At 43.3% G+C, this 15,000-nt stretch overlaps 14 non-coding genes across 14 annotated transcripts; 13 read left to right on the forward strand and 1 right to left on the reverse strand.

Annotated features, from left to right (window-relative positions):
- Positions 1 to 18: 18 nt before the first annotated feature.
- Positions 19 to 90, reverse strand: Trnad-guc. The gene has a single exon. It is a non-coding gene; the product is annotated as a tRNA-Asp (tRNA).
- A 1,862-nt stretch (positions 91 to 1,952) lies between these two features.
- Positions 1,953 to 2,024, forward strand: Trnad-guc. Its single transcript has one exon. It is a non-coding gene; the product is annotated as a tRNA-Asp (tRNA).
- A 79-nt stretch (positions 2,025 to 2,103) lies between these two features.
- Positions 2,104 to 2,175, forward strand: Trnad-guc. The gene has a single exon. It is a non-coding gene; the product is annotated as a tRNA-Asp (tRNA).
- Positions 2,176 to 2,254: 79 nt separating this feature from the next.
- Trnad-guc lies at positions 2,255 to 2,326 on the forward strand. The gene has a single exon. It is a non-coding gene; the product is annotated as a tRNA-Asp (tRNA).
- A 387-nt stretch (positions 2,327 to 2,713) lies between these two features.
- Trnad-guc lies at positions 2,714 to 2,785 on the forward strand. Its single transcript has one exon. It is a non-coding gene; the product is annotated as a tRNA-Asp (tRNA).
- A 1,525-nt stretch (positions 2,786 to 4,310) lies between these two features.
- On the forward strand, positions 4,311 to 4,382 carry Trnad-guc. The gene has a single exon. It is a non-coding gene; the product is annotated as a tRNA-Asp (tRNA).
- A 79-nt stretch (positions 4,383 to 4,461) lies between these two features.
- On the forward strand, positions 4,462 to 4,533 carry Trnad-guc. Its single transcript has one exon. It is a non-coding gene; the product is annotated as a tRNA-Asp (tRNA).
- A 229-nt stretch (positions 4,534 to 4,762) lies between these two features.
- Positions 4,763 to 4,834, forward strand: Trnad-guc. Its single transcript has one exon. It is a non-coding gene; the product is annotated as a tRNA-Asp (tRNA).
- Positions 4,835 to 11,968: 7,134 nt separating this feature from the next.
- Positions 11,969 to 12,040, forward strand: Trnad-guc. The gene has a single exon. It is a non-coding gene; the product is annotated as a tRNA-Asp (tRNA).
- A 79-nt stretch (positions 12,041 to 12,119) lies between these two features.
- On the forward strand, positions 12,120 to 12,191 carry Trnad-guc. Its single transcript has one exon. It is a non-coding gene; the product is annotated as a tRNA-Asp (tRNA).
- Positions 12,192 to 12,721: 530 nt separating this feature from the next.
- Trnad-guc lies at positions 12,722 to 12,793 on the forward strand. The gene has a single exon. It is a non-coding gene; the product is annotated as a tRNA-Asp (tRNA).
- Positions 12,794 to 14,205: 1,412 nt separating this feature from the next.
- Trnad-guc lies at positions 14,206 to 14,277 on the forward strand. Its single transcript has one exon. It is a non-coding gene; the product is annotated as a tRNA-Asp (tRNA).
- Positions 14,278 to 14,356: 79 nt separating this feature from the next.
- Trnad-guc lies at positions 14,357 to 14,428 on the forward strand. Its single transcript has one exon. It is a non-coding gene; the product is annotated as a tRNA-Asp (tRNA).
- A 79-nt stretch (positions 14,429 to 14,507) lies between these two features.
- On the forward strand, positions 14,508 to 14,579 carry Trnad-guc. Its single transcript has one exon. It is a non-coding gene; the product is annotated as a tRNA-Asp (tRNA).
- The last annotated feature ends 421 nt before the right edge of the window (positions 14,580 to 15,000 follow it).

Consider the following 15,000-nt stretch of genomic DNA (forward strand, 5'->3'; position numbering starts at 1 on the left):
TGGGTTTAAAAGTAGTGCCTCCCCGGCGGGGAATTGAACCCCGGTCTCCCGCGTGACAGGCGGGGATACTCTCCACTATACTACCGAGGATTTAATTGTTATTGTTATCCCTCTTGTAAAGACTATGCAATCTATCTCCCTGACACTGTGTAGGGTTTAAAAGTAGTGCTTCTCCGGTGGGGAATTGAACCCCGGTCTCCTGAGTGACAGGTGGGGATACTCACCACCATACTACCGAAGATTCATTGAATCAACTTTCTTGCAAAGGTACTGTAAATATATTAGGCACAGGGCTTATCCTCTTAATGTAGTAGGCGGGGTGAGCGGTTGGTCTCGCAGGGACCGGCCCCCACCTTAAACTGGTAGTGTGGTGGGTGTATTGTAGATAATGTAGTGTAGTGTTTCTAATTTTCGTGGTGCTTTGGGTTGTTCGAAAATCTGTCTTGACGAGATGAATTATTAATATTTGCTGCTGTTATTGTATGTGCGATAGCCCATTCATATATATTAGAGCAGGAGTACAGGGCTGTGAGGTACCCATGGTGTAGATGATTGTGTGAATTCATGCATGTATAGCAGTAAAATTAAATAATTTGCTGTCATATGTGAAGAATGAGAATATTACTCCATATTTATTTTATGATTAATAGAACAAATTAATAATCGTGTCATTGTAACGTCTCGGATAAGAGCCTCAGAAGGTAGAATAATATATATCGTTGGAAAATGGATAATTACTCTTAATTGAATCCTCGGAAGTATAGTGGTTAGTACCCCTGCCTGTCACCCGGGAGACCGGGATTCAATTCTCCCCCGAAGAGGTACTACTTTTGAACCTTACACAGTGTGAGGTAGGTGGCCGTTGTGTCAAGTTACATGTATATTACCAAAAGTTTTAAGCAGGCTTTTATGACTTGTCGATGGCAGTAGCAACGGTGATATACCGTTTAGTGCCACACCAAGGCCCCTGTCCTCTTGCCAGGGTTTATTTTTATATCCCGCCGCTGACACTGAGAGAGGCACTGAGGACGATCTTCAAAACAGTTTATTTAGACACGTCAACGCAATTATAGGTTCTCGTATAAAGTACTTGTAGAGCATCCTCCATAATTATCATAGTACCATAAAGGTGGAGCCTTGCCATACACAATGGGTTAAGAATAGGACAGTAAATTTTGTGAGGAGGAAACGGATAAATATTCTTGGTATCATTAGTAAGTGTTTTCAGTTACACATTGAATCAGCTTTTTATTAAGCTTGAAAAATCCAAAGTAGGCGTCCATCGGAACCATTGGCAGGTAATGTTTGTATATGAAGCCAAGCTTCCTCATTTTTATATTGAAACGTTCTAAATACCTCAGTCATCATTTCCTAAATATTATAATCATAAAATTTTCGAGTTATATACTTTAATAATTTCAATCCAATAAGGCATTGAACAATAAACATAACTGACTCTGGGTATTGTAGGCAGTGATAATTCCTTGGTTTCCTTAGCTGTGGGTAATGCAAGTGTTCTACAGTATCGTGTTTTGGTTATTAAGAACAGGGTATATATTTCTCTTTAGTCTTGTGTTCAGCAATGCGAAGCTTAACAATACAATAGATGTTCACATCTCAAAGGTCTATTGAAAGAAATATTTTTAGGATTTTGATAAAGAAAACATATGAAAGTAATGTTAGGAGGAACAACTAAAGGAATGTGATGATAATTAAATGTTTCATGACTTCCACGTGGAGTGCCATTTTTTTACTCACAAGTGACCTCTTCCTACAGGTTCCCAGCCTTTACCAACACCTGGTCTCTCCCCGGATTACAAGTGGATGGATGAAACACTTCTGGCCGAGGTCAAGTTTTCGTCTGAGAGGTTCCGGAGATGGAACGCACAGTCAGGCATGTCAGGTAGATTGTATAGTCTTTGCAAGAGGGATAATAGAACTACGTAATAAGATCCTCGGTAGTATAGTGGAGAGTATCCCCGCCTGTCACGCGGGAGACCGGGGTTCAATTCCCCGCCGGGGAGGCACTTCTTTTAAACCCTACACAGTGGGAGGGAGGTAGATTGCATAGTCTTTGCAAGAGGGATAACAGTTTTAACTAGATCCTCGGTAGTATAGTGGTGAGTATCCCCGCCTGTCACGCGGGAGACCGGGGTTCAATTCCCCGCCGGGGAGGTTCTGCTTTTAAACCCTACACTGTGTGAGGGAGGTAGATTGCATAGTCCTTACAATAGGGATAACAACTTTAGCCAAATCCTCGGTAGTATAGTGGTGAGTATCCCCGCCTGTCACGCGGGAGACCGGGGTTCAATTCCCCGCCGGGGAGGTTCTGCTTTTAAACCCTACACAGTGTGAGGGAGGTAGATTGCATAGTCTTTGCAAGAGGGATAAAACCATTAACCAAATCCTCGGTAGTATAGTGGCGAGTATCATCGCCTGTCACGCGGTAGACCAGGGTTCAATTCCCCGCCTGGGAGGCATTACTTTTAAACCCTACACAGTGGGAGGGGGGTATAGTCTTTGCAAGGGGGATATGTAACCATTAACCAAATCCTCGGTAGTATAGTGGTGAGTATCCCCGTCTGTCACGCGGTAGACCAGGGTTCAATTCCCCGCCTGGGAGGCATTACTTTTAAACCCTACACAGTGGGAGGGGGGAGGGGGGGGGGTAGAAGGTAGAGTCTCTGGAAGAGGGATAACATTTTTAACCAAATCCTCGGTAGTATAGTGGTGAGTATCCCCGCCTGTCACGCGGGAGACCGGGGTTCAATTCCCCGCCGGGGAGGCATTTCTTTTAAACCCTTCACAATGTCAGGGAGGTAGCCGCTACAGATCTTGTTCGTGCACTACCGAAAAAATAACCTGAATGATAAGAAACTTGAAAGCCCAGCTTCCTTACATCCAATGATATATAGAGGAAATTCTCATTAGTCACTCGTCGCAGTTGTGGTGCAGTAGCAGAATTTTCTCTGGTCCCATCTAGCCCAAAGTCCATTGTTTATCTTTATCTCCCGCTGCTCACACAGATATACAGATAAGTTTTTTTTATTCAGGTCAACATACTACTGGTTCATATAATTATAAAGTACATATAAAGTGATTACCAGAGTTGTGACAGTATCGTGGTAGGTTGTCAAAGGACAGGTGGAATATTATTGAAGCTGTCTGTGATTATTTACTAGAAGAAAATTTAGAAATATTTTTGTTATTTGAAAGGGCTTTGAGTAGAAGTTGTCCATGTGTTAGCCATCTTACCTCCTGCTAATGATATAGGTCTAACTATTCTTTTATGTAATATTTCATAAATCTTATCACCGTTAATGATATTTTAAGAATTTACAGTCCAGATATTGTGAATAATTGAATAAAAAATAACCGACTCTTTACAAACTATTGACGTTGTGTTACTGTAGTCAGGTGAAATTCCCCGTCCTCTATGACAGGTCAATTTGAGCGTTCCTGTTGAGAGAGGGGTATTGGTGGGGGTTTTGGTTCTACAGGATCCAGTATTTGTGATTTATTTCCCATCTAATACTTATGTAAAATATATATAATTAACTGTCGTACGTTCTTGTGTCAGAATTTACTACTCCAAAACAAAAAATAGACGATAGCAATTAAGTGGTCTTATCTCAATGGTTTATTATGATATCTTAAAGTTGTTCATTGAAAATTTATGAAAAGTTATTGTTAAGATAAACTTAAGGAACGTGGAATTATCGAAGTTTTGAGACCTACTGGTTATCGAAGGTACATTACTGGAACGCTTCGAGGGAGATCTATTGTAGCTGTGGTGAGCTAATTTGAATAAGCAAGAAGCAAACACTTTTTTTGTTCGCCTGGGACCTGGGTAGACTACGCTAAGTGGCGACTGGTCTTGTAACTCAACTATCTAGAAGGCTTTTTGTGGAGATTCACTTGGATAAATTTAATGTGTGTATAAACGTTGTTGGATGCTTGAGAATCTGTCATTAAGGTTATTTATGATTTTCTGCAAAAATCTCTTGTTTATACGAAACACCATTCATTTAGAATAGCATGAACGTCTGTCTGTCGTAACAAGTTATGCATTTGTTTATTTAATGTTCATGTGTGCTGTTGACTGTCTGTTAATTATGGTTGTTTATTGAGGAGCGAAATGATTACCCTCTTGTCTTGGACATAAGAATTAGCCAGACAATGAAGGATGTGTGATGCATGTTAAACAGTACGGTATATGTATAAATGAAATGAATCGCTAGTAACAGAACAAAACCTCAAATTGAGAAAGTATTATTATCCTTGCACGAAGGATAATTGCTAAACCCATATCCTCGGTAGTATAGTGGAGAGTATCCCCGCCTGTCACGCGGGAGACCGGGGTTCAATTCCCCGCCGGGGAGGTATTTCTTTTAAACCCTACACAGTGTGAGGGAGGTAGATTGCATAGTCCTTACAATAGGGATAACAACTTTAAACAAATCCTCGGTAGTATAGTGGTGAGTATCCCCGCCTGTCACGCGGGAGACCGGGGTTCAATTCCCCGCCGGGGAGGTTCTGCTTTTAAACCCTACTCTGTGTGAGGGAGGTAGATTGCATAGTCCATACAATAGGGATATCAACTTTAACCACATTCTCGGTAGTATAGTGGAGAGTATCCCGCCTCTCACATGGGAGACCGGGGTTCAATTACCCGCCAGGGAGGTTCTGCTTTTAAACCTTACACAGTGTGAGGGAGGTTGATTGCATAGTCTTTACAATTGGGATAACAACTTTAACCAAATCCTCGGTAGTATAGTGGTGAGTATCCCCGCCTGTCACGCGGGAGACCGGGGTTCAATTCCCCGCCGGGGAGGTTCTGCTTTTAAACCCTACACAGTGTGAGGGAGGTAGATTGCATAGTCTTTGCAGGAGGGATAAATATAGTAACCATATCCTCGGTAGTACTGTGGAGAGTATCCCCGCTTGTCACGCGGGAGACCGGGGTTCGCCGGAGAGGATGTGTTTTTAAACCCTACACAGTCAGTGGCGTTTCTAGCCTTCGGAAAGTGGGGGGGGGGCCATTTTGGGGCTAAGGTAAATGTTGGGGGGGGGGCAAAACCAAACCTGTGTACCATAAGTCCGTAACCTGCTAGGCTGCGACCTATCCGTCGTAGCATGATATAAAAGCGTGTTAGCGTGCTTCTGTAGTTAAATATTTTTTGCGTCATTATTACAATGAATTATAAATTATGATAACTTCAGTCATTTGCAAATACAGTACGTACTGATCAGTGATCCCTGATCACAGATAAACAATTGCGGAATATGCGTGTAGGTTACCCTATCACTGGTGACTTGGTGAGATGCAACTGACACCCGGTTTCTTATTTTAATGCAATTCTTGTACCTTATTTCATTAATATAGATCATTTTTTAACTATAGGAGTATGGAGTAATATTACAATCAGTCAATCATTCAATTCAAGTCAATCAAGTGGCTGTAGTCGAGCTGGGCTCATTTGCTGAACAGTATAAGGTAAATCAGTACAGTCCATCAGTTATATCATTACAAAATGTAGGCCTAAAGCATTCTCATGACATATTAATTATATATTCTTATGACATATAATATGTCATAAGAATGCTTTAGGCCTACATTTTGCAATGATATAACTGATGGACTCTACTGATTTACCTTATGCTATACAGCTCAGCTCAACTACAGCCACTTGAACTGAATGATTGAGATTGACTGATTGTAATATTATTCCTATAGTTAAAATATTACTCACATGTTCTCTCTAAACATATCTCACTTAGCAAGTAAAAAAGCCCCACAGTAGCACTGTGGCAGACGAAATATTTCTTCTGGGTAGTTTCGGCGACAAATTCGACAATTACTGTCAGTCTGTCACCATCCTCATTGGAAATACAGAGTGGTAATGTTCATCACCGACAAGGCAGTTTGTTTATATACACCGTGATGTGACCCCACCCCGCATATCTGCACCCTCCCAATTCCTGCCCTCCGGGCCTCACCTCACCTCACCCATCCCTGCATCTGGTGTGCGGCGCTCCCATTGCCAGAGTCACTTGACTCACTTCCTGGTTTTGGGAATGTTTTTCGAATTACAATTTTGAGAATAAAAAGTGGGGGGCCAACCCAGGTGCCAGCCCAAAATCTGGGGACATGGCCTGCCCCCCCGTAGAATCGCCCCTGTAAGAACATAAGAACAAAAGAATGGAGGAAACTGCAGCGGGCCTATTGGCCCATACTGGGCAGTCCCGTTTACACCCAACCCCTATTGCTCATATAAGAATCCAACCTATGTTTGAAGCTATTCAGCGTATTCGAGTTAATGATGATATTTGGTAACTTGTTCCATTCATCCACTACTCTGTTTCCAAACCAGTGTTTACCTATTTCACGCCTAAATCTAAATTTGTCTAATTTAAAACCATTGTTACGAGTTCGCTCCTGGCTGGATAGTTTGAGTACTTTAGTAATGTCCCCTTTGTTTAGCCCTGACTTCCACTTATACACCTCTATCATGTCGCCTCTCGCTCTACATCTCTCAAGGGAGTGCAAATTAAGATGCTTTAACCTGTCTCTATACTCAAGGTTCCTCATGCCCGGGATTAGTCTTGTCATTCTCCTCTGAATTCTTTCCAAGTATTCTATATTCATTCTGTAGTACTGAACTGCGTAATCCAGGTGTGGTCTCACAATCGCAAGATACAGTTTTAGGATGACCTCGCTAGTTTTGTAACTAACACTCCTTTGTATGAACCCAAGTACTTAATTAGCCTTGTTACGAGCAAAAACTCATTGTTTACTTGGCTTAAGGTTCTTACTTATCATTACTCCTAAATCTCTCTCGTAGTCGGATTTCTCTATGGCATCGTTGTTCATCTGGTATCTGGTTTCCCTGTTTACATCTCCTATACTGAGTGCTTTACATTTGTCCACGTTGAATTTCATCTGCCATTTTTCAGACCATTCGAAAAATTTGTTTAGATCTTCCTGTAGTTTTGCGGAGTCCTCGTCGGAGTTAATAACACGTCCTATTTTAGTGTCATCAGCAAATTTACTTATGTTGCTGCCTATGCCGATATCTATGTTGTTTATGTATATAATAAATAATAATGGTCCAAGTACTGAGCCTTGGGGAACTCCACTTGTGACTTTGCTCCAATGGGACTTAGAGCCGTTAATGCTCACTCGCTGTTTCCTGTCCTGTAACCACGCCCTAATCCATTTAAGGATATTACCTTTGATGTGCTTCTACCTTTCTAATTAGTCTTTCGTGGGGGACTCTGTCGAAGGCTTTGCTAAAGTCGAGATATACCACATCATAATTGTGCCCCTCGTCCACCGATTCGAAAACTGATGAAAAGAATGTTAATAGATTAGTTAGACATGAACGTCCGCATGTGAAGCCATGCTGGGAATCATTGATCAATCGGTGCTTCTCCAGGTGATTTCGAATAGAGTTTGAAATGATTGCTTCCAGTAATTTGCCTACTATTGATGTTAGACTGATTGGGCGGTAGTTAGAGGATAGTGATCTATCCCCCTTCTTGAAAATCGGTATTACATTCGCTATCCTCCAGGATTCTGGTACTACACCTGTTTTTAAGGACATGTTAAACAACTTTGCTAAGGGCATACTAAGCTCTTCCTTACATTCCTTTAATACTCTGGCAAATATCTCATCGGGACCAGGTGACATATTAGGCTTTAGTTTGTCTATTTGCTTACTACCATCGTCACTAGTCACTACTATCTCACTTAATTTGTTTTCTTCACTATCTCTGAATAGAGTCGGTGCCTCGGGTATCATGTTTAAATTTTCGGTGGTGAAAACTGTTGAAAAATATTTATTCAAATTATTGCTCATTCCTCTGTCGTTATCAGTGAGCTCGCCGGTATCTGACCGTATTGGTCCAATCTTTTCTCGTGTTTTAGTTTGATACATTTGGTAGAATCCTTTGGGGTTTGTCTTCGCCTCCCTTCTATCCTTACCTCATTGTTCCTCTTGGCTTTCCTTATCTCGGTTTTAACCCTACTCGCCAATACCTTATAATAATCCCGGAAGTAAATTTCGCCACGATTTATCCTTCTACCTATAGCCTTCCTTTGCCCAATGATGTTCTTTAAATAATTATTTATCCATTTAGGGTCATTGTTGTCTGATCTGAGTTTTTCGTATGGTATGTTCTGCCTTTGTGCATTAAGTAACTCATTATTTAAATTGTCATGGAACTTGGCAATCTCAGATCTCGTTATCAGGTCAGTGTCATTTGTCAGGTACACGGCCAAGCGCGACACCCCCTCTCTCAGCTGCCTCTTTAAACTGTCAAAGTTTGCCCTTCTGAAATCTGGTACTTTAGTGGAATTTTCCTTACGTCTGCCCTGAAAATCTAACTGGAATCTAATTTCTTTGTGATCGTTGTTTGCAAGTTCGTTCCCTACCTCGACATTGCTAATGAGGTTTTCTCTGTTCGACAGAACTAAATCTAGTATATTATTACTCCGGGTGGGTGTGGTTATATGTTGACTTAGGAAACAGTCCTGGATCGTCTCGAGAAAATCCTCTGATTCTGAGTTACCCGTAAGGTCAGTGCAATCTATTTGGCCAAGGTTAAAGTCGCCTACTATACAGACTTAGTTGTGTATGGAAGCCCTGCGCATTTCATCCCAGATAAGTCGCTCATTGACTCTATCAAGATTGGGAGGTCTATATATTACTCCTGTGATTACTTTTCCCTACCGTCGATTAATTATATCCAAATTGTTTCTGTATTCCTCTCAGTTTTTGTTTCCTTATTTATTTCACACTTCAGATTATCCCTAACACAGATTGCTACTCCGCCTCCTTTCCAGTTTTGCCTATCGGTATGGAACAATTTGTAACCCGCAATTTGGTATTCGACCGGTAACTCACGTGAGTCTAGGTTGATCCATGTTTCAGTGAATGCTATTATATCGATTTTTTCGGTACATACCAAGGCCCTAATATCATCCATTTTGTTTCTTATACTTCTACTGTTCACGTAGTAGACATTTAAGTTAGTCGTGTTCTGAGTCCCCCCTTTACCTCGTTTAGTTTTAAACTCCCTGTCTAAATTAGTTTTGTCATCATTCCTAACACTATTTCCCTGTAATCTTTCACTTTGTTTACCTGCTCCCACTGCAGTCTCCTCCACCCCCGTGCCCATACGTTCCCCTAGCAGTTTAAAGACTTCGATATCCTTTGAACTGCCCCCTCTAGAGACCCAGCCAGGGTTGCCACCCCTTCCCTAGACAGGGGCACCCCATCCCTAGCATAAAGGTCCCTTCTGCCATAGAAGTTGTGCCAGTTGTCAATGAATGGGACTGATATTGACTTGCAATATCTGTTAAGACGGTCGTTGACACCAACTGCCCTTGACAACCATTCACTGCCAACTCTCCTTCTAGGCAGGACACCGCATATGATAGGGATCCCTCCCTTAGTCCTAATACGGTCTATAGCTGCTTTGAACTTATCAAGAAGCTCCTCGCTCCTACACCGGCCAATATCATTGCCTCCTGCACTGAGGCAGATAATGGGTTTGTTCCCTTTACCAGACAAGATATTGTCCATCCTATCAATTGTATCCCCCACCCCAGTTCCTGGCAAACACACCCTCTTCCTATTTTTGTTTTTACCACAAAAAATTCTGTCCAAGTACCTTACCTGACTGTACTAACGTCCAATTCGTCTATCAAGGGACTGAACGAATTGGTACACTTAGGTGTTGATGTCGTTGTTGACGTATCCTTGGTGTGTTTTTTCATCACCAGCTTGGTCTTTCCTCTCCTCACAACCTTCCACTCGCTTGAGTTTTCGTCAGAAACTGGCTTTCCCTGCCCCTCCTCCCCCTTCATCCTCGCCATCTCTTCCTTTAATTTCAGGTTCTCCAACGTGTCCCTCTCTATTTCTTCCTTGACCCTTTCCAATTCTTCCATGGTCCACTCCAGCTTGGACAACAAACTCGCACACCCCAGACCACACATAGCAGTGGCCATATCTGATAATTATCCCTCCGGAGCTAACACTGCCATAGTGCCATAACCTTTCCCCTAGTGAGGTCAGAACACAACTGTGAGGTCAGATCACAACACAGTGTGAGGGAGGTAGATTGCATAGTCTTTGCAGGAGGGATATACAGTAACCATATCCTCGGTATTATAGTGGTGAGTATCCCCGCCTGTCACGAGGGAGACCGGGGTTCAATTCCCCGCCAAGGAGGTTCCGCTTTTAAACTCTACACAGTGTAAAGGAGGTAGATTGCATAATCTCTGCAGGAGGGATAAATACAGTAACCATATCCTCGGTAGTATAGTGGAGAGTATCCCCGCCTGTCACGCGGGAGACCGGGGTTCAATTACCCGCCGGGGAGGTATTTCTTTAAAACCCTACACAGTGTGGGAGATAGATTACATACATTAGTCTTTACAATAGGGATAACAACTTTAACTAAATCCTCGGTAGTATAATGGTGAGTATCCCCGCCTGTCACGCGGGAGACCGGGGTTCAATTACCCGCCGGGGAGGTTCTGCTTTTAAACCCTACACGGTGTGAGGGAGGTAGATTGCATACTCTTTGCAGGAGGGATATATAGTAACCATATCCTCGGTAGTATAGTGGTGAGTATCCCCGCCTGTCACGCGGGAGACCGGGGTTCGCCGGGGAGGTTGTGCATTTATACCCTACACAGTCAGTGGCGCTTCTAGCCTTCGGAAAGTGGGGGGGCCACTTTGGGGCCAAGGTAAATGTTGGGGGGGGCAAACCCAAACCTGTGTATCATAAGTCGTAACCTGCGAGGCTGCGACCTATCCGTCGTAGCATAATATAGAAGCATGTTAGCGTGCTTCTCTATTTAAATATTATTTGCGTCTTTATTACAATAAATTATAAATTATGATAACTTCATTCATTTGCAAATACAGTACTTACTGATCAGTGATCCCTGATCACAGATAAACAATTGCGGAATATGTGTGTAGGTTACCCTATCACTGGTGACTTGGTGAGATGCAACTGACACTCGGTTTCTTATTTTAATGCAATTCTTGTACCTTATTTCATTAACATAGATCATTTTTTAACTATAGGAATATGGAGTAATATTACAACCAGTCAATCATTCAGTTCAAATCAATCAAGTGGCTGTAGTTGAGCTGGGCTCATTTGCTGAAGAGTATAAGGTAAATCAGTACAGTCCATCAGTTATATCATTACAAAATGTAGGCCTAAAGCATTCTCATGACATATTAATTATATATTCTTATGACATATAATATGTCATAAGAATGCTTTAGGCCTACATTTTGCAATGATATAACTGATGGACTGTACTGATTTACCTTATGCTGTACAGCTCAGCTCAACTACAGCCACTTGAACTGAATGATTGAGATTCACTGATTGTAATATATTTTCCTATGGTTAAAAAATTATTCACATGTTCTCTCTAAACATACCTCACTTAGCAAGTAGAAAAACCCACAGTGGCACTGTGGCAGACGAAATATTTCTTCTGGGTAGTTTCGGCGACAAATTCGACATTTACTGTCAATCTGTCACCCTCCTCAGTGGAAATACAGAGTGGTAATGTTCATAACCGACAAGGCAGTTTGTTTATATACACCGTGATGTGACCCCACCCCGTATATCTGCACCCTCCCAATTCCTGCCCTCCGGGCCTCACCTCACCTCAGTGATCTCACCTCGCGTCAACCATGCCTGCATCTGGCGACGGGCGCTCCCATTGCCTGAGTCACTTGACTCACTTCCTGGTTTTGGAAATGTTTTTGGAATTACAATTGTGAGAATAAAAAGTGGGGGGCCAACTCAGGGGCCAGACCCAAAATCTGGGGGCATGGCCTCCCCCTGGCCCCCTGTAGAATCGCCCCTGTACACAGTGTGAGGGATGTAGATTGCATAATCTTTGCAGGTGGGATATACAGTAACCATATCCTCGGTAGTATAGTGGTGAGTATCCCCGCCTGTCACGCGGGAGACCGGGGTTCAATTCCCCGCCGGGGAGGTTCCGCTTTTGAACCGTACACATTGTGAGGCAGGTAGATTGCATAATCTTTGCAGGAGGGATAAATACAGTAACCATATCCTCGGTAGTATAGTGGAGAGTATCCCCGCCTGTCACGCGGGAGACCGGGGTTCAATTCCCCGCCGGGGAGGTATTTCTTTTAAGCCCTACACAGTGTGAGGAAGGTAGATTACATATTCTTTACAATAGGGATAACAACTTTACCTAAATCCTAGGTAGTATAGTGGTGAGTATCCCCGCCTGTCACGCGGGAGACCGGGGTTCAATTCCCCGCCGGGGAGGTATTTCTTTTATACCCTACACAGTGTGAGGGAGGTAGATTGCATCGTCTTTACAATAGGGATAACAACTTTAACCAAATCCTCGGTAGTATAGTGGTGAGTATCCCCGCCTGTCACGCGGGAGACCGGGGTTCAATTCCCCGCCGGGTAGGTTCTGCTTTTAAACCCTACACAGTGTGAGGGAGGTAGATTGCATACTCTTTGCTGGAGGGATATACAGTAACCATATCCTCGGTAGTATTGTGGAGAGTATCCCCGCCTGTCACGCGGGAGACCGGGGTTCAATTTCCCGCCTTTGATGTTTTGCTTTTGAACTCTACACAGTGTGAGGGAGGTAGATTGCATACTCTTTGCAGGAGGGATAAATACAATAACCAAATCTTCGGTAGTATAGTGGTGAGTATCCCCGCCTGTCACGCGGGAGACCGGGGTTCAATCCCCCGTCGGGGAGGCTCTGCTTTTAAACCCTACACAGTGTGAGGGAGGTAGATTGCATGCTCTTTGTAGGAGGCATAAATGCAGTAACCATATCCCCGGTTGTATAGTGGTGAGTATTCCCGCCTGTCACGCGGGAGACCGGGGTTCGCCGGGGAGGTTGTGCTTTTAAACCTACACAGTCAGTGGCGCTTCTAGGTTTCGGAAAGGGGGGGGGGGGGCACTTTGGGGCCAAGGTAAATGTTGGGGGGGGGAGGGCGAAACCAAACCTGTGTATCATAAGTCCGTAACCTGCGAGGCTGCGACCTATCCGTCGTAGCATAATATAGAAGCGTGTTAGCGTGCTTCTCTATTTAAATAGTATTTGCGTCTTTATTACAATGAATTATAAATTATGATAACTTCATTCATTTGCAAATACAGTACTTAGTGATCAGTGATCCCTGATCACAGATAAACAATTGCTGACTTGGTGAGATGCAACTGACACTCGGTTTCTTATTTTAATGCAATTCTTGTACCTTATTTCATTAATATAGATCATTTTTTAACTATAGGAGTATGGAGTAATATTACAATCAGTCAATCATTCAGTTCAAATCAATCAAGTGGCTGTAGTTGAGCTGGGCTAATTTGCTAAAGAGTATAAGGTAAATCAGTACAGTCCATCAGTTATATCATTACAAAATGTAGGCCTAAAGCATTCTCATGACATATTAATTATATATTCTTATGACATATAATATGTCATAAGAATGCTTTAGGCCTACATTTTGCAATGATATAACTGATGGACTGTACTGATTTACCTTATGCTGTACAGCTCAGCTCAACTACAGCCACTTGAACTGAATGATTGAGATTGACTGATTGTAATATTATTCCTATAGTTAAAAAATTACTCACATGTTCTCTCTAAACATACCTCACTTAGCAAGTAGAAAAAACCCACTGCGGCACTGTGGCAGACGAAATATTTCTTCTGGGTAGTTTCGGCGACAAATTCGACATTTACTGTCAATCTGTCACCCTCCTCAGTGGAAATACAGAGTGGTAATGTTCATCACCGACAAGGCAGTTTGTGTATATACACCGTGATGTGACCCCACCCCGTATATCTGCACCCTCCCAATTCCTGCCCTCCGGGCCTCACCTCACCTCAGTGATCTCACCTCGCGTCAACCATGCCTGCATCTGGCGTGCGGCGCTCCCATTGCCTGAGTCACTTGACTCACTTCCTGGTTTTGGGAATGTTTTTGGAATTACAATTTTGAGAATAAACAGTGGGGGGCTAACTCAGGGGCCAGACCCAAAATCTGGGGGGGGTGGGGGGAATGGCCTCCCCCTGGCCCCCTGTAGAATCGCCCCTGTACACAGTGAGTGATGTAGATTGCATAATCTTTGCAGGTGGGATATACAGTAACCATATCCTCGGTAGTATAGTGGTGAGTATCCCCGCCTGTCACGCGGGAGACCGGGGTTCAATTCCCCGCCGGGGAGGTTCTGCTTTTTAACCCTACACATTGTGAGGCAGGTAGATTGCATAATCTTTGCAGGAGGGATAAATACAGTAACCATATCCTCGGTAGTATAGTGGAGAGTATCCCCGCCTGTCACGCGGGAGACCGGGGTTCAATTCCCCGCCGGGGAGGTATTTCTTTTAAGCACTACACAGTGTGAGGAAGGTAGATTACATAGTCTTTACAATAGGGATAACAACTTTAACTAAATCCTCGGTAGTATAGTGGTGAGTATCCCCGCCTGTCACGCGGGAGACCGGGGTTCAATTCCCCGCCGGGGAGGCATTTCTTCTATACCCTACACAGTGTGAGGGAGGTAGATAGCATAGTCTTTACAATAGGGATAACAACTTTAACCAAATCCTCGGTAGTATAGTGGTGAGTATCCCCCGCCTGTCACGCGGGAGACCGGGGTTCAATTCCCCGCCGGGTAGGTTCTGCTTTTAAACCCTACACAGTGTGAGGGAGGTAGATTGCATACTCTTTGCAGGAGGGATATACAGTAACCAAATCCTCGGTAGTATAGTGGAGAGTATCCCCGCCTGTCACGCGGGAGACCGGGGTTAAATTCCCCGACGGGGAGGTTCTGCTTTTAAACCCTACACTGTGTGAGGGAGGTAGATTGCATAGTCCTTACAATAGGGATAACAACTTTAACCAAATCCTCGGTAATATAGTAGTCAGTATCCCCGCCTGTCACGCG

Source organism: Homarus americanus, unplaced genomic scaffold (genome assembly GCF_018991925.1).
Source record: "Homarus americanus isolate GMGI-L3 unplaced genomic scaffold, GMGI_Hamer_2.0 scaffold59578, whole genome shotgun sequence".
In the NCBI taxonomy this organism is placed as follows: domain Eukaryota; kingdom Metazoa; phylum Arthropoda; class Malacostraca; order Decapoda; family Nephropidae; genus Homarus; species Homarus americanus.